This window comes from Carcharodon carcharias, chromosome 8 (genome assembly GCF_017639515.1).
Source record: "Carcharodon carcharias isolate sCarCar2 chromosome 8, sCarCar2.pri, whole genome shotgun sequence".
In the NCBI taxonomy this organism is placed as follows: domain Eukaryota; kingdom Metazoa; phylum Chordata; class Chondrichthyes; order Lamniformes; family Lamnidae; genus Carcharodon; species Carcharodon carcharias.
In genome coordinates this window covers 79,209,945-79,236,076 of record NC_054474.1, presented here as the reverse complement: position 1 = coordinate 79,236,076, position 26,132 = coordinate 79,209,945, and the positions used below count along the sequence as shown (strand labels likewise).

The 26,132-nt window shown below is 41.2% G+C and overlaps 1 protein-coding gene across 4 annotated transcripts in view; it reads left to right on the top strand.

Moving 5' to 3' along the window:
• Positions 1-16,667: 16,667 nt before the first annotated feature.
• crebrf (creb3 regulatory factor) overlaps positions 16,668-26,132 on the top strand; it is a 70,886-nt gene continuing 61,421 nt past the window's right edge. For 2 of the 4 annotated variants that reach the window (XR_005943792.1, XM_041193583.1), the window contains exon 1: positions 16,668-16,830. The gene's annotated coding sequence lies outside the window, so the exon portion shown is untranslated. Of the gene's footprint in view, positions 16,831-17,100; positions 17,277-26,132 lie in introns of those variants that run through there. The other 2 variants (XM_041193585.1, XM_041193584.1) reach the window with 2 other exon arrangements.

Sequence of the window (26,132 nt, the reverse complement as noted above, 5' to 3'; positions counted from 1 at the left end):
ATGTCCACCGTCCTCTGGGTAGAAAGGCTTATCCCCATGCCCCCTCTAATCCTTCTACCAATCATCTTAAATCCATCCCTCCTCAGCTAGGGGAAACAGTCTTTCCCCTCTACCCTGCCTAGGCCCTTCATAATTTTGTGCACCTCAATTAGATTGCCCCTTAGCTGCCTTTGTTCTAAGGAAAACAACCCTAGCCTATTTAATCTCTTCTCATAACTGCAATTCTCAAGTCCTGGCAACATTCTTGTAAATCTCTTCCACTCCAGAGCAATTATGTCCTTCCTGTAATGTGGTGACCGGAACTGTACACAATTCCAGCTGTGGCTTAACCAGCGTTTTATACAGTTCCACCCCTGCTTTTGTATTCAACACCTTGCCCAATAAAGGAAAGCATTCCATATGTTTTCTTGAGCAACTTGTCCACCTGTCCTGCCACCTTCAAGGACCCATGGACATGCACTCCAAGGCACCTCATTCCCTCAACTGCCCTTATCGTTTATTCAGTATTCCCCTGCTTTGTTTGCCCTCTCCAAATGCATTACCTCTCTCTTTTCTGGATTGAATTCTATTTGCCACTTTTCCACCCACTCAACCAAACCATTGATATCATTCTGGAGTCAATAGCTATCCTCTTCACTATCAACAACATGACCAATTTTTGTGTCATCTGCAAATTTCTGAATCATGGGCCCCAACACTCAGCCCTGTGACACACCACTGCAAACTGTTTTCCAGTCATAAAAACATCCATTGACCATTACCATTTGTTTCCTGTCAATGAGCCAATTTTGCATCTAACCTGCCACCTTCCCCTGTATCTCATGAGATCTCACTTTCCTGATCAATCTACCATGTGGGACCTTGTCAAATTCCTTACTGAAATCCATGTAGACAACATCCACTGTACTACCTTCATCAATCCTCCTTGTTTATTCCTCAAAAAATTCTAAGTTAGTAGGACATGATCTATGCCAACAAACGTAATGGTACAACGTTCACTGACCTCCAATCCTCTGGGACCTTTCCTGTTATCTAGTGAGGATTGGAAAATGATCCTCAGAGCGTCAGCTATTTCCTCCCTGGCTTCCTTCAGCCTGGGATACAATACGTATGGCCCTGGTAATTTATCCACCTTCAATGATGCCAGTTCTTCCAGTACTTCCTCTCTCACTATGCTTATTGTATCTAATATTTCACATTCCTCTTTAAGGAGTCTGCATTGTCCCTCTCCTTAGTGAAAACAAAGTACTCATTGAGAACCCTGCCCACAACTTCCACATCAACCCACAAGTTACTTTGTAGATCTGATAGGCCCTACCTTTTCCTTAGTCATTCTCTTGTTCTTAATGTACTGGTAACACATAAGATTTTCTTTGATTTTACCAGCCAATATTTTTTCGTATCCTCTCTTTGCTTTCCTAATTTCCATTTTTACTTCACCCCTGTACTTTCTATACTCTAGGCTTTCTACAGTATTAAGTCTTTTGTGACTGTTCTAAGCTTTCTTTTCCTGCTTTATCTTGGCCTGTCCTGGCCTGTATCCTTCTGGATAACAAAGCGACCCTGGATTTGGCAGCAGCACCCTTTTTTCTTTGTAGGGATATGTCTATACTGTGCCTGTAGAATTTCACCTTTGCCTCCAACTGATTTGATTCAGTTGTTCCTTCTAATAGTTGTATCCACTCTTGCCTGCTCACCTCTCAGCTTTGTAAAACTTTGTCTTCCCCCAATTTAGAATTTTTACTCCTGTTCTACCTTTGTCCCTTTTCCAAATGATACTAAATCTAACTATATTATGGCCCCTCTCTCTCAAATGGTCCCCCACTGCTGCTTCATCCACTTCCCCAGCTTCATTTCCTAAGACTAAATGTAGAATTGCACCTCCTCTCGTTGGACTTATGTGCTGGCTAAAAAAGTTCTTTTGAATGTAGTTCAAGAATTTTCTGCCCTCTGCCCTTCACACTGCTCGTAACCCAATTGATAGGGTAGTTGAAGTCCCCAGTGATTACTGCCCTATTGTTTTTGTACTCAAATCTGTCTACATGTTTGCTCTTCTCTTCCAATATTTGGGTTTATAGTACGCTCCTAGCAGTATGGCTGTCCCTTTTTTTTTATTTCTGAGCTCAACCCATAGGCCTCATTTGATGCTTCATTTAGTATATCATCCCTCCTCATAGCTATAATTGATTCTTTAACCAGTAATGCGGCACCCCCTATTTTATACCCATCCCAATCCTGCCTGAAAACTCAATCCAGGAATGTTGAGCTGCCATTTTTGCTCCTCAAGCCAATTTTCTGTTAGACACATGACAGCACAATATATCGTTATATCTGTGCGCTTAACTCATCAGCTTTATTTACTATGCTCCTTATATTTACTCACACACGTTTTAATGCTGCCAAATTGTTGTGCTTTTGTCTTTGAGTCACTCATTAATTTTCCATCTTCCATTCCCTGTTCTGAAATGGCCCTCAGGTTTCCATCTCCTTGCCAGTCTAATTTAAATCCCCCCAACAGCGCTAGCAAATCTCCCTGTGAGGGTATTCATCCCAGTCCTGTTCAGGTGTAGACAGTCCAGCTTCCCCAGAACCAGCCCCAATGCCTCAGAAATCTGATGCCCTCCCACTTACACCAGCTTTCCAGCCACGTGTTTATTCACTCAATTCTGATTTCTACACTAGCTTGCAGGTGGGATTGAGAGAAATCCTGGGATTATTACTTTAGAGATCCTGCTTTTCAATCTCCTTCCTAGCTCCCTAAAGTCTGCTTTCAGGACCTCATCCCTTGCCCTACCTAAGTCATTGGTACCAACATAAACCACGACCCCTGGCTGATCACCTTCCCCCGAAAGAATGTCCTGCAGATGCTCTGACATCCTTGACACTGGCACCAGGGAGGCAACCTGCTGTTATGACACAGCAGATGGTAAATGCTGAGCTGTTCAAATCCCAGAGGGAAACTCAAAACTGTCACAACTAATTTTCAATTTGTATGTTTCAAGATATGGGCTTTGAATTCAATAATAAGACCGTGTCTTGAGGTTTTTATAAAACTAAATTAAACCTTTAAGAGAAATGATTTTAAATGCATAGATCTACAAATTACTATGATAACTTCTAAATTCCCTAATCAATCTAACTCCCAGTTACACTTTCATTAAGGCAACCCTTAGACACAAATTTTAAAAGACACAGGCAAAGTAAACAATACCCTGAACAGTCAGATTCAAAGTGAGTTCTCTTCATTTTAGTCCCTGGAGACAGCACTTTGGTACATACAGGCTGCAGGCTTTTCAGATTTGTTGGATCTTAAACTGCATCCCTTACAAACCAGTCGTCTTCTCTTTATGCATATTTTCCTCTTTGAATGCAAATTCCCATTGTTTCGCTGTCTTTTGAACTTTAATTCTCTACTAATAAAAAAAATCTACCATAGTACCAGTTCCACTAGTAATCTTGGAAAAATAAACAAGCACTTTCCTACTACTTCTGCTGGCTATATATACATTGCACCCCCTCCTTTGAATTCAAGCCACTATAGTCTGTGCAAAAATGCAAGTGTTCCCTTTACACTCAAATTTACCATGTTTACCTAATTAACATTTTAAACCTAACTTCTCTTGCATCAAAGCACCCGGATTAGCTGCCTCTAATTCAATTAAGCCTCAGGCGTGCAAATGTGCTTCCCACTATTACTCTATTTTACAATAAATTCCAATAACATTATGGAAATGATACCTTCCTGACAAAACCATCTTGTAGTCACATCTACGGCTACAGAAACACCTGTCTGTTCCACTAACTTAACAAATCCCCTATTACTACTGCTCTCCCCCTCCTCTTTCTCCCCTCCTGTACAGCAGAGCTGCCTGTGGTGCTATAAACTTGGCTCTGACTGCACTCCTCTGAGGAACCAACACCCTCACGGGTATGCAAAATGGAAAACCGATTGGTGAGTGGGACCCTAGGGGACTCCTGTACTACCTGCCTAATTTTCTCGGACTGCCTGGCAGTCACCCATCCCCTTTCTGCCTCCAGGCTCCTAAGCAGCAGTGTGACCACCTCTCTGAACGTGCTAACCACGTAGCTCTTAGCCTCCCAGATGCACCACAGTGACTCCAGTTGCTGCTTGAGCTCCGAAACCTGGAGCATTCCATATGACCAAACTGCCCTGCCATGGCTCCAATTTACTTCCCTTGCATAAACTTTATTTTACTTTGGTTTACTTATGCAGCTTTATTTTGCCTGGCTTTGACTTAACGTTATTTCTCTATTGCTTGTGTTTCTTAAATGTAAGTAGCCCCTTATTTTAAAAATGCTTTTCTAATTCTCAGCTACTTGACACTCCTTAACAACAGTCTCACCAACCAATGAACTTATGTTTCTCCTGTGATGTTTAGATGTTAGGTGCTGCTGACTGCCTGTCCCAGGGTGGTCCTCTCACACTCTCCTCATTGTTTCCCATCTAAACTATCCCACTGGAAGTCTTAATTCTCTAATTTGAACCTGTTTGGACCTTGTTACTGAATTATTATTTGTCTATGCTTCTTGAGGCCTCCATGCTGCTGCCTTTGGTCAGAGACTGAACAGTGTGCCTTAAAGTATGGCTTTAAATTGAACACAGTTGGAGGGGAGTGTCGTTAGGAAATCATAATGTAACGCCAGTATAATTTCAATACCTGTAGACGAGATTATTCATCTCATTTCCTCCAGGTTGTTGGCAAGTCAAATAATGCATTTATTTCAAAGATGTTCATAGAATTGATGGAAATAGAGAGCACTAGGCAATATTGGCTTGCAGTATAATTTTGGGCAATAATTGTATGAGCATTTACAAATCCTGATATTTTGATGTGTTATTTTTGTTACTGGTTTCAAGATGCATTCCTTGTATGATTGCCAGTAATCTATAGCTGCTGTTGGCGCTCTCTTTGCTGAATTACAAAGCATTGATGAGATTTTCTCATTTTAACATGTGAACAAAGTGTTCTAACTTGAGATGGTGTCTGATTCCCTATAAATGAAAATTCCTGAGCCATCCTTATGCTATGCTCTCTACCCCTTAGTGTGAATCTGTTCTTTGAAGCTGAGCATAGACTCTGTTGATGAGATATGAGGTACAGCTGACAAATTTCAAATTTCATTTCTTCCTATGTCAAAATTTAGCTGTTAATGTGGTTATTGCCATCCCTAATTGTCTTTGAAAAGGTACTGGTGAACTGCCATCTTGATCTGCTGCAGGTCTTGTTTAGGTACACCCATGGTGCTGTTAGGAAGTTCCATAATTTGACCCAGTGATAGTAAAAGAATGGAGTTAAAATTCCAAGCCAGGATGGTGTGAAACTTGGAGAGGAACTTGCAGGTGGTGATGTTCCCATGCACTTGTTCCCTTGACCATCTAGGTGGTAGAGGTTGCAGGATTGGAAGATATTGTCGAAGGAGGCTTGGCAAGTTGCTGCAGTGTATCTCGTAGATGGTAATGGTAGAGTGAAGGATATGCTGAGCCATAAGGTTTATAACTTGTAATGGAGTGCAATTCTACTGCTGCTGATGCCCCACTGTGCCTCTTGAATTCCATGTTTTGAGCTAGATCTGTTCTGAATCTATCCCATTTAGCACCATGGTAGTGCCACACAGCATAATGGAGGGTGTCCTCAGTGTAAACTTGGGACTTGGTCTCCAGAAGAACTGTGTGGTGGTCATGTCTATCAATAATGGCATGGACAGCTGCATCTGTAACTGGTGGATTGGTGGGGCCAAAATCCGGTATGCTTTTCTTTCTACAAAAGCAAAAACCGTGCTGGAAATCTGAAATAAAATTTGAAAATACTCAAGCCAGGTACCATCTGTGGATCATGAAAGAGTTCACGTTTCAGGTTTTTCCTTGGTTCTCTTACCACCTATTGCAGACCCATTCTAACAGCTCTGTTCTTCAGGGCTCTGCCAACTCGGTCAGCAGTGGTATTACTGAGCCACTTTTGGTAAGGGACACTGAAGTCTCCTACCCAGAAAGCATTTTTTCCCCAATGGAACAGGACACATCCAGGAGTGATGATGGTGTCTAAGACATTGCTTTAAAGGGATTCTAAGAGTATGACTGTCAGGCTGTTGCTTGATGGGTCTATGGGACAGCTGTCCAAATTTTGGCACATGTTCCCAGATGTTAGCAGGGAGGACTTTGTAAGCTTCACTGGGCTAAGTGTGCCTTTGTTGTATCTGGTGCTTGGCTTGATCCCAGGTGGTCCATCTGGTGGTGGTGTTAGACATTTTCATAATGGATTGCTAAACTATTTCAGAAGGCAGTTAAGAGTCAACCACATTGCTATGAGTCTAGAGACATGTATAGGCCAGACCGAAGAAGAATGGCAAATTTCCTTTCTTTAAGTTAGTACGACTAGCCAACTGTCAAAAGCTAGATTGGCATTTTACTTTACTATAACTGGCGTGTTGTGAACAGGTGCGTTAACAACAATTTATGACAATCTGGCAATTACCTCTAATTTATTGCAGTTTACTGCTTGGGTAGTACAATAGTCATGAACTATAATTGTTTCTCATGGTTGGCAGTTCCAAAATGTCTGCAGTACAGTTTCCTTGAACAATGTCTGTGCCATAAAACATTATGAAGAAACACGTAGTTTGATACCTACAATTACATATCTGAGAAACTAACAGTAAGGTATCCAAGGCATATGTAATAACGGACAGTTCTCATCTTTCAGCTGAGTTTCATGATCACCTGTAATATTTAAGCAAGTACTTGTGAATTATAAATCTCACAGTATATTCAAGATTACGTAGCTCACAAAGGGAATGGAACTGTGACCTGCATGATTTTGACAAGCCTTTTGATCCTATACTATGGGGTTATAGAATGTTGGTTTGTACATAATGATTTAGCTCTTGAAGAATGCTGTTCACAGATCAGTGACTATTCATTTGCCGTCATCAGTACATTGTTCATAATGTCTAAAGTGGTAAGAATATGGAATGCACTACTTCAAGAACTGGTTGAGGCGAATAGCATAGATACATTTAAAAGGCTAGGTAAGTACTTGAAGAGGAAAGGAATAAAAGGATGTGCTAATAGGGTTTTGTGTATGCATGTTCACAGATCTCTGATAATCAGTAAATGCTAAATGCATCAAGAGCAGAACTGGGAGGAAGTTGTGGCAAAGCAATGCAAAAGTGGAAATAAAACTAAGGAACAGAGGAATTCCAGTTTTGAAGAACAAGTTAGTGAGAGATTGAGTTTTAATTTTAATGAAGTGGGTAATGTGAGGAGGAACAACACACAGGATACCATATTTGCGGCTGAGTATTGAGAGAAATGTTTGGAGGGACACTAACCATGTACTGATAAAATAGAGGGCAGGAAATATCGAGATAAGAGGAGAGATTGGTAATCAAAAACTTATTCCTAAGCTCTGCCTGGAAATGTAAGGGAGAAAAATGCCCAATTTCAAAATGGATAACTTTGGCAGTTATTGGTGAGAAGTGTTTTGAACAAAAGAGGAAAATGGGCTTATTTGCAATAGTTTTAATAATGAAGGAAATATTGCTGAAAAGAGACATGTTGCTGAAGCTGTTCATCTTGCACTCATCAGGACAAATGCATGAATGCCAAATTTCATACAGTCAGAACAGTTTATACTAGAGAAAGGAGTGCTGATTGATTGGCAAGTCAACTATGGTCGAGGCATTGCCATGGTGAAAGCAACCGGGAACGGCTTTCCAAGCTCCTGGGTAATTCAAAAAAGGTGCAAGGTATGAACGTGTTCCTTCTGTTTTCAGAGAACATGTCCCTGTACATGAATAAATGTCATTTTTAGCAAGCATAAATGAGCCATGTTACGAGCTCGACTGATTATCTTAAATTGGTTGTTCATGTATCTATTACACTCACGATTGTTCAAGTGCTGCCCAAATGTGGAATCACATCCAATAGTAGATGTTTTGTTTTGGATATGTAAGTGTGGGCTGTACTCTGCCTATACAATTGAAGGAAAATTTTATTTGATTTGATCAGCCAATTGTTAGGTTTACAGCCTATGTAGCTGGCATTGCACCAGCACTGAAATTCATATACAAATGTGTGGTAGGCAGAACATCTTTTTGGACTAACAGCAGCATCCTTTTAGTGGAAAACACCACTCACGTAGCTACATGCCTTGAACAATCAGTCAACTTGGCAACAGTTGGCACCCTTTTCTCCTGTAGTATAAGTTGTTGTTATCATTTGAAATTTGGCGTTCTTGTTTGTCCTGATGAGTGCAAGGTGAAAAACTTGAGCAACATGTCTCTTTTTCAGCGATATTCAGGATCCGTACTAACTGCCAACTGAATGAAGGAAATGTGGAAGTTCCTTTTGAGGTCAAAGGAAATAGTGAGGCAAACACTAATAAATGGTCAAAAGTGGAAACATTCAAAGGCATCATGTGGTACTATTTCACTTGCCAGAGAGGTAAAAACAGGTCTTGGTTTTACTATCCATTTATGGGCATGATGAAAATAAATATATAGTGAGTTCTGGTAGAAATTCCTGTGGCTGCATCAACATTTTCTGCTAAAAAACACGTAAAACACCTTGTAGATAATACAGGTGAATGCACATCGCAGATATTTATTCAATAAACGTCTACCACCATTACTGAAACTTTGGAGTCTTTCTCTTTTGTCAAAGTAGACACAGCAACTCTTATCGTGGCTTCTAGGTCTTCCAACAGTTGCAAGCAGTACTTTTGATTCGCAAAGTCTAGGCAGTCACATTCTGCGCAAGTCAATGTTCTCGGCAATATGTGCCAGGCACTGCACCGCCACTATTCATCGAAAACGTGTTCGATTCTGCTTATTCTTTATTATGATGTGCCCTGTGAGACCTGCTCCTTATTGGCTTGGCTTGCTTTTGGCTGCTAGCAGGGCAGTCATGTTGATGGTGTTTGGATGAAGCTAATGTTTGGCTTTTCATCCACGTTACATGACATTTTATCAGACAACCAAAAAGCGGTAAGCGAAGTAAACCATGCACAATTAAAACATATTGGCACACCCTGCCATTTACCTTGCTATTTTACGACCCCACACAGATTAAAATACACATACATGCTGTGCAAGTGGGTATTTAGATCGTATGCACAATCATTTTATTTGCTGATCAAAAATAATTATCCACCTATAGATGTGTGGCAAGTGGCACGTATTTGGTAACAGTGATTTGGCTGTTTACATTGCAAGAGAACTGCAAGCTGAATATTAAGGGAGTAGATTAATGGAAAGTGAAATCAACGAAAGAATGAAGGAGGTTACACTTGGGAAGGATAAGCAAAAACTCAGGGGAAATGAAGTCATGAGATCAGCCATTAGCCACAGATTGAAATAGATTAAATAGATTTGCTCGGATCCTGCCGAAGGTTTTGGAGGTCAAAAACGTTCGTGATGCATAACATGGTTAATAAGATCACTGAATATTTTAAGTAATAACATTTAAGGTGATGGATAATTTGAAAATTGCGGTAACAACTTTCATAAAATTATTTAAAGGTGCTAGCAGAGTTATTTAATAGTAAGGAGAGATCATCTTCCCGTGATTGGCTGAACAGAAGAAAATTTCCAAGGATAAAGGAAATGGACCAGAATTGAGAGATTAAAAGGGTGGTAAAACTTTAGGTGCAAATCTCTTAATGGAGAGTAGTGTTTGAACCAGGGATTGAGGGACTTTGGATTTGAATCAGTAAAACTGATCTGGGTCATGATGGTTGGACACAATAGGTAAGAAAAACTGGGAAGGATGCACCATTTGTGGCTCACTAAGGAACATGAGGATGGTATCAAATTGAAAGAAAAGGCATACAATGCTGTGAGGATTAGTGGTAGTTTAGAAGATTCTCATCTTTAGAAGCCAGCAAAAGTTAACTTAAAAATATAATAGAGAGAAATTGGAATGAGAGTAAACTGGCAAGAAATAAAAACAGTAAGAGCTTCTACAAGACAGTAGCTAATGTAAATGTTCATCCCTTAGAGGATGAGACTGGGGAATTAATAATGGGAAGTGAGGAAATGGCACAGAAATGAACAAGTATTTTGTATCTGTCTTCACAGAAGATGATAAAAACATCAAGATTCGTAAAATATCAAGGATCTAAAGGGAAGGGAGTAACTATCAATAGAGAAAAAGTACTATGTAAATAATAGGATTAAGGGCTGACAAGTCTGGCTGTGATGGTGTGCATCCTAGGTCTTCAAAGTGGCTGCAGAGATCGTGGATGCATTGGTTGTAATCTCCAGAATTCCCTAGATTCTGGAAAGGTTCGAGCAGACTGAAAAAATGCAAATGTAATATCTATTTAAGAAAGGAGAGAGACAAAAAGCTGGAAACCACAGGTCCAGCCTAGTATGTCATTGGGAAAATTCTGGGATCCATTATCAAGTAAATAGTAGCAGGACATTTAGAAAATCATGATGCAATCAAGCAAAGTCAACATGGCTTTATGAAAGGGAAATCATGTTTGATAGTTTTTTGAACGTATAACAGTGTGTAAAGGGGAACCAGTGAATGTAGTGTATTTAGATTTGCAGAAGGCTTCCAATAAGGTACCACATAAAATATAGGAAAGAGCTCATGGAGTTGGGAGTAATATATTAGCATGAATGGAGGATTGCTAACTGACAGGAATCAGTCAGATAAATGTTGTTTTCAAGTTGGCAAACTGGCTAGTGAGGTGCCACGGATCAATGCTGGGGCCTCTGTTATTTGTAATCTATATTAATGACTTGGATGAAGAGACCAAATTTGCCGATGTACAAAGTTAGATAAAGCAAGTTGTGAGGACACAAAGCATCTGCAAAGGGATATAGATAGGTTAAGTGGGCAAAGATTTGGCAGATGGAGTATAATTTGGGAAAATGTGAGGTCGTCCATTTTGGCAGGGAAAACAGAAAAGCAGAATATAATTTAAATGGGGAGAGATGCTGTGGTATGGAGCAATCTGGATGTCCTTGTACATAAATCACAAAATTAGCATGCAAGTACAGGAAGTAATTAGGAAGGCAAATGGACTACTGGCCTTTATTGGAAGGGGAATGGAATATAAAAGTCGGAAAGTTTTGTTACAACTGTACAGAGCATTGAGGAGACTCCACCTAGAATGCTGTACAGTTTCAGTCTCCTTCCTGAAGGAGGGATATACTTGCATTGGAAGCAGTTAAGAGAAGGTTCACTTGGTTCATTCTTGGGATGAAACACTTTTCTAATGAGGGAAGGTTTGGCCTATACTCATTGGAGTTTAGAAGAATGAGAGCTGATCTTATTAAAACAAGTTTCTGAGAGGGCTTGTAAGGGTTGATGCTAGAGGATGTATTCTCTTTGTTAGGGAATCTAGAACTTGGGGTGCATTTTCAAAATAAGGGGTCCCTGAGTTATGATAGAAATGAGGAGGAATTTCTTCTCCCAGCATGGTTAATCTTTAGAGTTTTGTACCCCAGAGAACAATGGAAACTGGGCCATTAAATATATTCAAAGCTGAGTTAGGTTGATTCTTGATCTACAAGCGAGTCAAAGGTTATGGGGATGAGTGGCAGGCAGAAAAGTGGAGTAAAGGCAACAATCAGATCAGCTATTATCTTATTGAATGTTGGAGCAGGCTCGAGGGGCCAAATGGCCTACACCTCCTGTTTTTCATTTTTATCCAAGATTATTGAGGTTGGAGTTGAAGGAGAGAAGTTAGCTCTATGAGACCTAGCAAATATGCAAGAGGAATGAGAAGGAATTCAGAGGTTAGAGGAGTTAGCTTTGACAAGAGATTATAAGTGTCTTGAAGGGACATGAAGATGGCAAGTACACATCATGCACTTGTCTACATTTACTACTATATGCAATACTTGTTTTTTAATTCATTCATGATATGGGTGTTGCTGGCTAGGCCAGCATTTATTAGCCATCCCGAACTGCCCTTGAGAAGGTGGTGGTGAGCTTTCGCCTTCAGCTGTTGTAGTCCATGTGGTGAGGCACATCCACAGTGCAGTTAGGAAGGGAGTTCCAGAATTTTGACCCAGCGATAGTGAAGGAATGGCCATATTTCCAAGTCAGGGGGTGAGTAGCTTGGAGGGGAACTTCCAGGTATAGTGTTCACACGTGTCTAATGCCCTTGTCCTTCTAGATGGTAGTGGCTGTGGGTTTGGAAGGTGCTGTCTAAGGAGGCTTGGTGAGTTGCTGCTGTGCATCTTGTAGATGGTACACACTGCCACTATGCGTCAGTGGTGGAGGGAGTGAATGTTTGCGGTGGGGTGCTAATTAAGCAGGTTTCTTTGTCCTGGATGGTGTCCAACTTCTTAAGTGTTGTTGGAGCTGCACTCATCCAGACAAGTGGAGAGTATCCCATTACACTCCTGATTTGTGCCTTGCGGATGGTGGACTGGCTTTGGGAAGTCAGGTGGTGAGTTCCTAGCCTCTGACCTGCTCTTATATGGCTGATCCAGTTCAGTTCCTGGTCAATGGTATCCCTCAGGATGTTGATAGTGGGGGATTCAACGATGATAATGCCATTGAATGTCATGGGGTGATGATTAGATTCTCTCTTGTTGGAGATAATCATTGCCTGGTACTTGTGTGGCACAAATGTTACTTGTCAAAGCCTGGATATTGTCCAGGTCTTGCTGCATTTGGACATGGACTGCTTCAGAATGAGTTGTCACAAATGGTGCTGAACATTGTGCAATCATCAGCGAACATCCCCCACTTCTGACCTTATGATAGAAGGAAGTTCATTGATGAAGCAGCTGAAGATGATTGGGCCTGGGACACTACCCTGAGGATGTCCTGGAACTGAGATGATTGACCTCCAACAACCACAACCATCTTCCTTTGTGGTAAGCAGAGTTTTCCTCCCGATTCCCATTGACTCCAGTTTTGCTAGGGCTCCTTGATGCCACACTCAGTCAAATGCTGCCTTGATATCAAGGGCAGTCACTCTCACCTCAGCTTTGGAGTTCAGCTCTTTGGTCCATGTTTGAACCAAGGCTGTAATAAGGTCAGGAGCTGAGTGGAACCCAAACTGAGTGTCAATTGAACAGGTTATCGCTAAGCAAGTGCTGCTTGATAGCATTGTTGATGACCCCTTCCATTACTTTGGTGATTGAGAGTAGACTGATGGGGCGGTAATTGACCCGGTTGGATTTGTCCTGCTTTTTCTGTACAGGATATATCTGAACAATTTTCCATGATGCCAGGTAGATGCCAGTGTTGAAGCTGTACTGGAACAGCTTGGCTAGGGGCGCAGCAGGTTTTGAAGCACAAGTCTTCAGTACTATTGCCGGAATATTGTCATGGCCCACGGCCTTTGCCGCATCCAGTGCCTTCAACTGTTTCTTGATATCATGTGGAGTGAATCCAAGTGGCTGATGTTGTGACACAGCAGTTGGTAAAGGCTGAGTTGTTTAAATCTGAAGGAAACTTGAACAACTGTCAAAACCTATATTTTCAATTGGTATGTTTGAGATGCACTCTGAGTTCAGGAATAAGATCACCGAGCCCCGTAGTTTTTTTTATATAAAACTAGATTAAACATTTATTAATTTAACAAATTAAACATGTACACATCTACAAATTATTACCATAATAACTTTTGAACAAATCCCCAAATTAATCACTCCCAGGTAGATCTTCACCAAGGCAACAATAACCCATGGACTTTAAACAGATACCGGGCAAAGCACATTTGACTATGAATTCAAAATGAGGTTCCTTGCAAATTGGTGCCTTTGCAGAAACAGTAGGCAAACTCCTTTCTATTTTACCTAGCTTCCACTTTGAATGTAAATTTTCCATATATCCTAGGCTGTTAATGTCCCACCTTCTAACGATAACATTTTCATCCCACTAATTTTATTAGTAATATAAACATATTGCTTGGCATCTCCTAACTAGGTGCAAGATTTCACCCATTGTTTTGAATGGTTTATTTAAAAATGCAAATTGCCCCCTTGACACCCATGTTTCTAAATTTGTGTTTATCAAATTAACATCTCAAAACTACATCAAGGTACCCAGACTAGTTGGCGTTAATCCACTTCAGCCACACACACACACACCACAGACTAGAAAACTATTATTGAGAAACTATTAAAAATGTGGAACAGAACAAGTTGCATCACTCGTCTTTCTTTCAGTATTCTGTCTGATGTCTGCTACTTATATGATGTTTTGCCCTACTAATAAGTGTCACTTGAAATTTGTTGCTTTACATACATTGTTAGACTCCTGCTGCCAGTCATAGAACCTGTTAGCTTCTTGCTCATGCTGCCTTTTACCTTCAATTCTACCTATTACTGCCCTGGTTGAGAGATCTTTCAACTTTGTCTGAAGGATTTCCCATTTTCTTCCAGTGGAAAAGATAAGTTATGTTTCTGCGTGTAACATTTTTGTGTTTTTGGGTTTGCACTGAATGATGACTGACTTGATTTTCAATTGATCTTTTAAATAAAACCTAATTTCAGACAGGTAAGGAGATTTCTTTTCTTTGAGGGGCATTTGTCTGTGGAATTCTCTTCCCCAGAGAGCAGTGGAGGCTGGGTCATTTCATATGATAAAGGCTGAGTTAGTTAGACTTTTGATCAGCAAAGGAGTCTAGGGTTATGGAGGGCAGACAGGAAATTAGAATTGAGGACACAATCAGATTAGCCATGACCTTATCAAATGGTGGAGTGGGCTTGAGGGGTCGAATGGCTGACCTCTCCTAGTTCTTGTTTGTTCCAACTTTATTTAACTGCAGAAAGGATAACAAGCTGATAGAGAATTGTATGTTTGCATTTATTATTTGAAAATTATTACCTGTAGCTGTTGTGGATGAGTGAAAATACTAACTAATTGCACTTGAATGGAAAATATATAATTTCTTGAAATTTTCATATAAACTTTAACCATTATCCAAGAAATACTTTGACACTCTTATCTCTAACATTTTTCAGCTTTTAAAAAAACCCATGTAATAAAATTCCTTGTTCAGCCACTTGAAAAATTAATGTCCACAATCTTATATTGTGCTCAACATAACATTTATATTGTTCCTTCACTCACTGAACAACACTACAAAAAGATCTGCTTGTACATCCAATGCAGGTTGGCCAAAGGTCCCCATTTACTGGAGGCAGTCCTGGATGAGGCATTACGTGCCTGGGCAAAAAATCCCTCTAAGATTCTCTGGTGGTACTTCTCCGGTGCTTTTTGAGGTGCCTGCTGTAGGTTACCCAAGTCTCCAAAGCATGCAGAAGTGCAGGAATCATGTGCGGACTACTACCTTAATTTCCAGTTTGAGATTCTGGGCCTCAAATGCACAAACCTTCAAAGAATTCAAGTACCTGACTCTCCAAGCACCACCTGCCACTTGTGGCAGTGTCTGCAGATCGCACATAGGCTTCATCAGCCTTCTCAGAACCCATTGAACCAGAATGGAAGCAAGTCAGCCTCAATCCCGAGGGACTGGAAGAAGTTGGAGGTAGGACTGTGTGGTGGGTGTTATGTTTTCTGGTTCCATAAGTTAGAAATAATTACATTTTAGACCCTCATTCCGTGAAGCTCCAGCATTTTATTTCTTGCTGCTCACCATGTAGCATTGTGACTCAGCACATGACTGCAGTGCACCAATAAAATATGGCACCCTGGTTGTACATTCTCAACGATTCCAATTTCTTTTCGAATAATATAACAGTATGACAGTGGGGCAGGAGGAATGTCTTCAAGTGGTTGGAGGGATGGATTCACTGAAGGCTTTAATTTATGCAGAGATCATGCTCTCTAGCCACAGTGTGTGCGCTCTATCACGCAAACCCTCCAACTCCATCCCCACCAACCAAATCCTGTGTGTAGCTTTCCTAAAGTTAGGCTGGGAGCCAAACTGTCAATAAACTAGCGAGTGGTGAGTGAAGCCATTGTGGAGCTGGCTCAGAGTGGGCTCTGCAGCTTCAGATGCCATGGATGAGTAGCATGTATGTTCCTGGACTTGGCTTAGAAAAAAATGGTCACCCCAATCTAATACATACATAGCTGAAATATTACAAATGCTGAAAACCTGAAATAAAATTCTGATACATGGTCATTGACCTGAAACATTAACTATTTCTCTGTCTGCAAATGCTGCCTCACTTGCTGAATATTTCCACATTCTTTTTCTTGTAAAACAAATGATACTTGCATACTTTTCAATGGGATGCATAACAACATTTGTACTGGTATGGCTGTTATGTGGCATGAATAATTTTCTAACTGTCAGGAACTGTCAAATGTGTGCTTTATGACCGACTGACAGATTGCTCCCCTTAAGCATGGATCTGTGAAAACTAAAGAGCATCAAAACATTTTTAATCCAAATTGATTGATTCACAATCTATATGTTTAAAGTTTTATATATATTCATAAGGGGGAATTTGTTTCTTTTTGTACAGCTTATGCAATATGTAATTAATTTTCAAATACTCTCTCACGCCCATTAACCTAAGGGGGCGATGAACCTTGGAACATTTTGGCGTCTGGTGCGGGATCTGGGGTGGGGGAGGGTGAAAGAAACGTCCAAAAGCCCCCGATTGGTTGGAGGGAAGGCGGCGCCGCCATTGGCTGGTTTGTGACTCCCCCTCCCCGTCAGCGCAGTCACGCGCTTTCCAGGAACCCGTCAGGAAGATATCAACAAAACAAACGCGCGCTTTGCTGTCCCCTCACAGCTTTCCGGAGCCATCGGCCGCAAATCAACCTGACAGTACGCCCTAGGCCTTCTGGAGGTGGGTGCCGTGAAACTCTGACATTTCAGAAGTTATTTGTCGAAGCAGCGACAGTGGCAGTGGCAGGTAATTGTTCTTCCTTCAACCGGTGAGCTTGAAAAGTAACCCGAGAGAGAGATGGAGGATGAGGGAGAGGGAAGAAACTGGAGCCTCCGTGATGTCACCTGATTGGCACTCCCCGGCAGCCAATCGGAAACGGCTCCAGGGACGAGTCCTCCGTAACTAGAAGCGGGCGGGCCAATGGGCGCGGTGGGTGGGCGGGACTGGCCGGGCTCTCAAGTTGCTGGGCGCCCCGCCCACGGCGGGTTTGTTTGTGTTGGTCGCCATGTTAGAAACCAGGGCTTAAAAACAATATAATGTGAGTGAGGCCAGGGCCGTCATTGGAAGCCCAGAGGATCCCCGCTAGTAGCTGTTCTGATCAGACACTGGAGTTAGTCAGAGAAAAGGAACGATATCTTGTGGCTGTTTTCGTGGCGTTGGATGGATCAGCGAACCCGCCCACCAACCTTTATGTAAACACATGGCATCATTTTGTCTCTGCAGCTGATGTTTAAAGGGGTTAACAGTGGAGGAAACTCGTTTGATCTGTATTTTAAAGTGTAGCCAAGTAAAACGGCGCCTTTACTATGCTCGTCATTTTCTACCATGGGCAAAGGTCTAATTTATATTTACACGTGGTGTGTGTTTACAAGTTGGTAAGGCATAAGCTAGCTGAAGGTTGCCTGGTAGTTGGATGTCAAACGTGTGGCAGTGGCTCTATTAATATTGTCATTCTGCTAGCCGTATTTAAAATTTGTGAATAGACACTTACTGAGATTAATCATAATCCACGTAAGAAAGCAATTGAAACGTTTGCTGAAGGTTTTTATTTGGACCACGCCCCTTTTTCTGTAAAGCACTTATTTACTGGAGTCTACCTCCTGTTTTCTACAGAAATGCTGAAGTCATACAAACAGAAATTTATATGATGTGACTATTTTTTCGTGCATTTTGAAGAAATTACAGCCCAAATAAAATGTTTTGAAATAAAACTTTCAAAGTCCTGTTTAAAATGTTTTATTCTCATAAGATGCTTTGGGAAATTTAAACATTTAAATTGGTAAGTTGTGTTAATGTATCAGAATACTGTGGTATTGATGAGTAAAATGACATGGATGTGTTTCATTAAGAGAACTCTTACCTTGCTTCTGTGGTCATTCTGTCTCAGCCTAGATCTTAACAGTTTGATGTAAGGTGGTGTCAGAGCTCAGCCAATGGCATTTTTCAATTAATAACTGTACAATATGTGTTTCTCAAAAATCTTGTGTGTGCAAGAAATACCAGTGGGCCTGTGTAACTTATTTTCTGTGCCCATACCCAAAACTTTGGTTGTTGAAGGTAGACCTAGCACTCAAGCTACTGTTCTGGCTGTCAGCAGCTAACTCAGCAAAGACTAAAAATCAAATCTGGCTTCTTAAAGCTTTGGATGCTTAGCACTGTACTGCACTGGGTGGTGCTTTTATCCTCTAGTATATTAGGGGACTATAATATAGCAAGAATTAAATGTGACAAATTTTATTCAGGTCAAAATTGAGATTTTTCGAGTAATCCTTATTCTTGAAGTATTTATTGTTGTCACACAATTGTGTTCATATACTGTAAATATTTTGTCATATTTTATGAGATCACAACAAATTCAACACTGCACTTTGCTGACTTGTGGATGCTGGCTGTAGCCAACAGCAAAGTGTTTATTTGAAATGTCATAATAGTTTTATATTGTTCAAAATTTTGCCTGAAATAAATGTATAAATCAAAATTCCTGCCAAAGCTATTCTCTGGAGCTCTTGGTATAAATTTCAGTGGTTGTAAGTGTGCACAAAGTTTCTATGATTCCATCAAGGATTAACCTGTAACAATGTTGCCTAAAAGCCTAACTTTTTTAACCTTAGCCACACCTTTTATTTGGAGGAAGTGCTATGGGCCCCAGTTATGCCTGTTTTTGTAGGGTAGGAGGAACAGTCCTTGTTGCAGTCCTACTCAGGCCCCCTCCCACATCTCTTTCAGTACATCGATTACTATATTGGTGCCACTTCATGCTCTCGTCTGGACCTGGAAAAATTTTTATCGATTTTGCTTCCAATTTCCACCCCTCTCTCACCTTCCATCTCCGACACTTCCCTTCCTTGACCTCTCTGTCTCTATTTCCGGTGATAGACTGTCACCAATACTCATTACAAGCCCACCAACTCCCACAGCTACCTCGACTGCAGCTCCTCACACCCTTCTTCCTGTAAGGGCTCCATCCCATTCTCTCAGTTCCTTCGCCTCCGTTGCATCTGTTCCGATGATGCCACCTTCTGAAATGGCACTTCTGACACGTCTCCTTTCCTTAACCGAGATTCCACCACCCCCCCCCCCCCCCACTGTAGTTGACAGGGCCCTCAACCGTGTCTGACCCATCTTGTGTCACTCCCCTCACCCCTTCCTCTACTTTCCAGAACCATGATAGAGTCCCCCTTCTCCTCACTTTTCATCCCACCAGTCTCTGCATTCAAAGGATCATCTTTTGTCATTTCCGCCAACTCCAGCATGATGCCACCACCAAACACACACACACACCCACCCCCCCCCCCCCCCCCCGCCCCCCCCACGCACGCGCACACACACACACACCACCACCCCCCCCCCCCACCCTCCCCGGTCCCAGTCAGCATTCTGCAGGGACAGTTCCCTCTGGTACATCCTAGTCCACTCCTCCAACACCCCAACTCCCCATCCCCTTCAAACGGCACCTTCCCATGCAATCAAGGAAGGTGCAATACCTGCCCCGTTACCACCTCACTCCTCACTGTCCAAGGGCCTAAACATTCCTTTGAGGTGAAGCAGCACTTCATTTGTACCTCCTTCAATTTGGTTTACTGCATTCGCTGCTCCTAATGTGGTCTCCTTTACATTAGGGAGATTAAAAGCATGCTGGCTGATTGTTTTGCAAAACACCTTCGCTCAGTCCGCAAGCATGATCCTTCCTGTCGCTTGCCATTTCAACACACCACCCTGCTCTCATGCCCACATGTCTGTCCCTGGCCTGTTGCAATGTTTCAGTGAAGCCCAATGCAAACTGCAGGAACAGCACCACACCTTCTGAGTAGGCACTTTACAGCCTTCCGGACTTAACATTGAATTCAACGACTTCAGACCATGAACTTTTTCCCCCCTCTTGACTCCTTTTTAAATCCATTATTGATTGATTTATTTTTATATTTAATGATTTTATCCTTTTCCCCAAACTCCCCCCCACCCCCCCAGAGGACTATCTATCACTTGTGTTTGTGTTTTGCTTTCACAAGTGCTGACCCTTGTTCTGCTATTAACACCTTTTCTTCTGCTATCTTTATACCACTCTCAGCACCTTCTTCACCTCTACCATTAACACTCCCTTTGTCTTGTGTCCATGACATCTTTGTCAATCTTGCCTTAGCTGTCACCTATCCCTGACCTTCTATGTTGTACCAGCTTCTCCACCCCTTAAACAGTATAAAACCCATCGTCATATTTCTACTTATGACTCTTCTTCAGAGCTAAAGATATGGGCTCGAAAAGTTACTTCTGCTTCTCTCTCGACAGATGTTGCCAGACCTGCTCAGTTTTTCCATCATTTTCTGTTTTTATTTCAGATTTCCAGCGTCTGGAGTATTTTGCTTTTATTTTTTTAAACCTTAATCTGTGATTCAATCAAGAGCACCATTGGATAATACTTTCTTCTGCTATTAAAAAGCTATAAAGCCAGTATTTTTTGTCAGTGAATTTACAGCATGATGTGATATTACGGTATGCAGAGCAAAAGTTCCCAGGTTCAAATTGATGGTTGGGGCAACGATGCCTCTTTGCCCTCTAACTAGAGAGTGGAAAAATCAAATAGTGCTGATGACTTAAAACATGTGACATCATTGTCTTGGTGTTGGCTGAAGATAGGTACAAGCTCATGTTTGGTACTCCTTCCAAACCCGATGTGATAGATTTTGTTGACACTTGGTCTGAATTTACCTCCACCATCTGAAGCGGGCACATGAGGGACTGCACTCTGCTGCCCTCTTCTTGGGTGGGGGGCTCATTTCAGTAATGTTGTAGGCTCCTGGTGCAATGGAAGTTCATTGCATTTTCAGTCCAGAAGAGCAGGCCATTCAAAGGGAAAAATCTTAACAGAATATGTTCTTTTTTAGGCCAGTAGACATGGTTGAAGACTAAAAGTGAGCGTTGAATCAGGCAGGAGAGGAGAGGTGAGACACCTGGTATGGAGTTTCTGCCATTGTCCCTGGGACTGCTGCCACCCCTTCATTGCACTGCTTCCTGTACACTGTTTCCTCCTTCATTTGTGTGTGGCAGAATGATGAAGGGGTAGCCTTCCCAATAGGGAGGGACATAGGGAATAGTGTAGGAATGCAGTGAGAGGTCTCACTGTTGCATCTTTTCCCTTATCTGTGTTTTCACCAATTTGGAACAATGTAGTCGACGAAAATCCTAGTCTAGACTTGTGCATGATTTTAAACTTTGTTTTTTTTCTTTGTATTAGGAAGATTGAAATCATTGTTTTCAGTCCCCATTCCACACTTCATTCTGTAGCTACTGATTCCAGCCCTCTGCCTGGCAACAGCCTGATGTTAAGCCAGCCTGTTTGCAACCTTGGAGTCACATTTGATCTCTAGATGAGCTTCTGACCTCATTCGCCATTGCTAAAACCACCTATTTCCACTTCTATAACATTGCCTGACTTCGCCCTGTCTCAGCTTAACTGCTGCTGAAACTTTCATGAATGCCTAAGTGACCTGTAGAGTAGACTATTTTAATGCACTCCTGGTTGTTCTCCCACATACTACCCTCTGTTTACTTGAGATCATCCAAAATTCTGCTGCCCATGTCTTAATTTGCAGCATGTACCATTCCCCTGTCACCTTGTGCTCACTAACCTCATTGGCTCCTGGTCAAGCAATGCCTAGATTTTAAAATTCTCATCCTTCTTTTCAAATTCATTCATGGCTCAGCACTCCCTATCTCTGCAAACCTTTCCAGCCCCCAGCCCTCCACGATATGTATCCTCCCCTAATTCTGATTTCTTTAGCATTCCCAAGTATAATTGCTCCACCATTGGCAGAGTGCCTTCAGTTTCCTCGGCACCAAACTCTGGAGTTCCCTATCTACATCTCTGTGCCTCTCTCCCTCGTGTTCCTCCTTTAAGACACCCTTAAAACCTGTCTCTTTGTTCAAGCTTTTGGTCATCTTGCCTAATATCTCCTTACGTGGCTTTGTAATATTTTATCTAATGCTCCAGTGAAGAGCCTAGGGGCGTTCAATTATGTTAAAGGTGCTATATAAATATAAGTTGTTGTTACTTGGTGCTACTTCCTATATAATTTTGGCCATAATGAGTCGGAAGACAAAGTAAAAAGAAATGTGTGTTGGAGGGTCAAAATACTGAACTAAGCGCCACATACAGCAAATGAGGATCATACATTTGGGTCTACCGTGATGGGAGATAATACTGCTTTAAATCACAACAGTAACCATTATGATCAAAATTAACACAAAGATTAACTACAGGTCAGTAACTTCTTTAAATATTCAGATATAAAACTTAAGATACATAATTCTGATAGCATTTTTTTCAGGATTTCACTGTTTTAAACATGCAGCACAATATGCTCTCAGAAATAGAGCTGCACCCAGGTGAGGAGGGGTTGGGGGGCATGGTGGTATTGGTATGTGATCCTGAAAGCACCACAGTTCAGATCAGAGAAAATGGCCCTTAATTGCACTTTCTGGTATTTAGTCAGTTAAAGTAGTTATACATCTCTGCAGAAGTCCTGACGCGCTGATTCTATGGGAATTGCATGGGAAGTTTGAACCTCTGATGGGGAATTCTTTTGCTCCCAGGCTCCTCCAAACAAGACTCCAATTTGAGTTAGAGTTGGAGACTTCAGATAGTTCCTGGGTAATTATTCAGATAAGTTCCACAGAAATATTAGATGGAGAAATCTTTGTCTAACTCCTGGGTAACTATACAACTGATCCTCAATCAACCCCTGCTACCCCTTTGACTGTCCTCCCGATCTGACCTGACTACATCTCTCAACCCAACTACCTCTCCCAACTCGACCTGCCTAACCTACCCACCTCCCATCTCACCCGCCTGCCATCCTACCCACCATCTCAACCTGAAACATTAACTGCGTTTCTTTTCATAGATGCTGCCAGACCTGCTAAGCATTTCCAGCATTTTTTGTTCTTAATTTAGATTTCCAACATCCATAGCATTTTGCTTTCTAATACTGCAGATGCTGGAAATCTGAAATAAAAACAGAAATGCAAGAAACTCTTAAGAAGAAGGATTATAGAATTAAAGCATTAACCCTATTTCCTTCATTCCATAGATTCTGCCTAACCTGCTGAGCGTTTTGAGCATTTTCTGTTGGTACCAGATGGGATTGCTCTGATTGAAATTGACACAATAAATGAAATTTGATATCAAAGACTCTGCCCAGTGTGAGAATGGATGTTATTTTTAAAAATAATTTTTGGGAATATTGTGTTACTCTGTAAAGAAGGCTGGGTATCTGCGTGTGTAATTTAATTGAGCTGGTCAAGAGATTGATAGGAGTCAGGTTGTCTGGGAGATTCGAAACATGAAAAAGATAGCGATGTTAAACTTGAGGTACAAATAAATAGGTTAGGTCTAACATTTGCATTTTTTTTAGATAAATGGAGAGTTTGTTTCAATAGCAAGGGGAGTCTGAGGTAACAAGAAACCTGATTTGCATCTTGGAGGATATCCATACGTAAACAAATGGTGGGGATATTATGTTTTATTGACCCGAAAGCAAAGACAAGATAGAGATATGAAAGATTTTATATTTGGAAGGATTTGAGTTTCAAAGAGGTGTGGGAACAATGGTACCTGAAATGAAAAGGGGGAAAATGCTATTTTAGAGTTACTGTTTTGAACTGTTGAGCTGGAGTTAGAGAGATAGCTGGAGCTGTTGAGCCATAGCTGGAGCTCTGGGCTGGGAGAGGATGCAGTTTGAATTAACCATCCAGTCAAGCCAGAAAAGCTTTGGGCTGCAACAAGCAGTTTTATTTTGAAGTGGATTCCACTGCAGAGTGGAAGAGGGTAGATGTCATGTGGTATGCCTTTATTGAAGCTGCAACAGCTTGCCTTGTGTAATAATACTGGATTTCTTTTATAGTTAGCATCTGTAAGGGAGTGTTGCCTTGAGGTCTTTACTTGTGGGTTAGAGTGTCTTTTTGGGGAATGTTTTGTTAGACCAACCCTAATTGAATAGTTGTAATCTTGTGTGCTTAAGTTTTCTTTTATTTTTGTTAATAAACTTTTACTTTTAATTTTTTAAATCCAAAAAGTGTTATTGGACCTCTTACTGCTGAGATCGGCACGTCCTCTTCTAGTTTTCAGAATGCAAAAAAAAAGTGTGGCCTGTAAGCCAAGTTTCCTTCTGGGATTTGGTTTGCACAGCAATTAACAACGGCTGTAGTCATAACACCAGGATGACTGGGGTGTATTTCTGAAGCATTTTAACCATTTTTTGATATGAATGTGCAATTAAATTACATTCTGGAATGAGATGTGATGATATAATAACATATGAATGTTTCGTATGGGATGCAGCAGACCAAGGAAGGATAAGCCTTTCTTAGAAGTTTTGACATAATTAGTATAATTATCATAGGACCTGATACCTGTTCATCCAATAGCTTGAAATGGTGAGGCTCGATAGCTTGACTGTTTAATATTAAAGTCAGAAATCAACATGGGGCTTATGGTTAGTAGTAATTCGGTTAATCAGTTTTCATAAGTAGACTGGCCATAGTTGCTACAAGAATTTTTCATTGTGCCCTTCCATCACATGGTTTTGATAGCTGACTTCCTAATTGCTTATTTGAGTTTCTATTTTCACCCACTTCATGGTGTGTGTTTATATTAGGAAAATGAGATTTTTATTTAAAGGCGTGTAAATGCTTTCACACATTTAAAAATTGCCGATCCTGATACTGAATCAAAAGTTGGTATGAATAAGAGTTTGAAATGACTTATGTAGACTTCATGACTGTCCAAAATTTTGAAGTGATATTTTGAGATTGTTGACTGTGCTTCACTGTTGTCAGGTGCAGACCAATGCAACTCACCCAGTGAATATTCAAATATACGAGATGTTTTTTCCTGCATATTTTGGGCATTAAAGAGCCTCCGAGCTAGCCAAGATGTGACCTTGAGCTCCATTGCAAGTTTAACATGCATTTCATGCAGGATGCCATCCTGGTAAAGGTAAAGCACACACTAGGAATGGCCACCCCAAGGATTGTTAAGGTACTGATTGGTAATTAGTTGGCTGCTAACACTCACTAAAAGGTCTTGAGCCATTTTGCTGCCTCAGGCTGCAATTAACAATCTCTTAAAGCAGCCAGCTGAATTAGAGTAAAGAATCATTGCTGAGGATTTCTAGCACTGCTTAAAGTTATGCTCACCTTTTCACTGTTCACTTGCTGCTGGAGATCAACTGATTACACTATGTTTGTAAAAGACATTTGAGACCATCTGGGACACTGCCAAGACATTGTCAACACTCCATCAGTGTTTTTCCCAGGAATTATCTGAGGACTTCACTGAAAGAGAATGAGTGCTGTGCTACTGTACTATTGCAGACCTTATAGGAGTCACCATGAAAAAGGGCGTGCTTGATTATGTGAATCTTGCTACAGGCACTCTTGGCCTGGAAGAGATGAGGCCAGCCAGAGCAGCACAAGCAACTTCTGGAGGGCAATCAACAGGAGGCCCTATCAACCCCAGGTCTTCAGAGAAGTGTCAAGAAGTCTAGTACTTGAGGCTGCACTTTACGAAGGTGGTCATCACAGTTCTGTGGCCCAGTGAGAGAGAGAGACTCAGACCTCACACAGCACAGCCAGGACCACAATGAATGATTATCTACATAGCATTCAGTGGGTATGCTACCTTCATTCTGCTCCATGTACAGAATCTCACTTAAAATATTTGCCAAATAAAACCCCATATCCACTTCCACCACTAGAACCAATGCTTTCAGCAGCTGAAGTGCTTTTGACAATCCTTTTCATTTTCTTAGCTTCCCAAGCTACACTGTAATAATATTTCCTGTTTTCACTGCAAGAAATATTATGAAACCAGCTGCACTAGAATATGCATCAGGAAGGTTAGCATGTGAAGCATCGTCACAAATGACAAGTTTCATGTTCTTTAGGTCACTTAATTTCTCCAGATTAAATTTTTTAAAATGTTTTATTTGCCTTTAAACTATTCTCTACTTTCATTGTAATACCTAATTCCATTACATCAGAACTAGAAT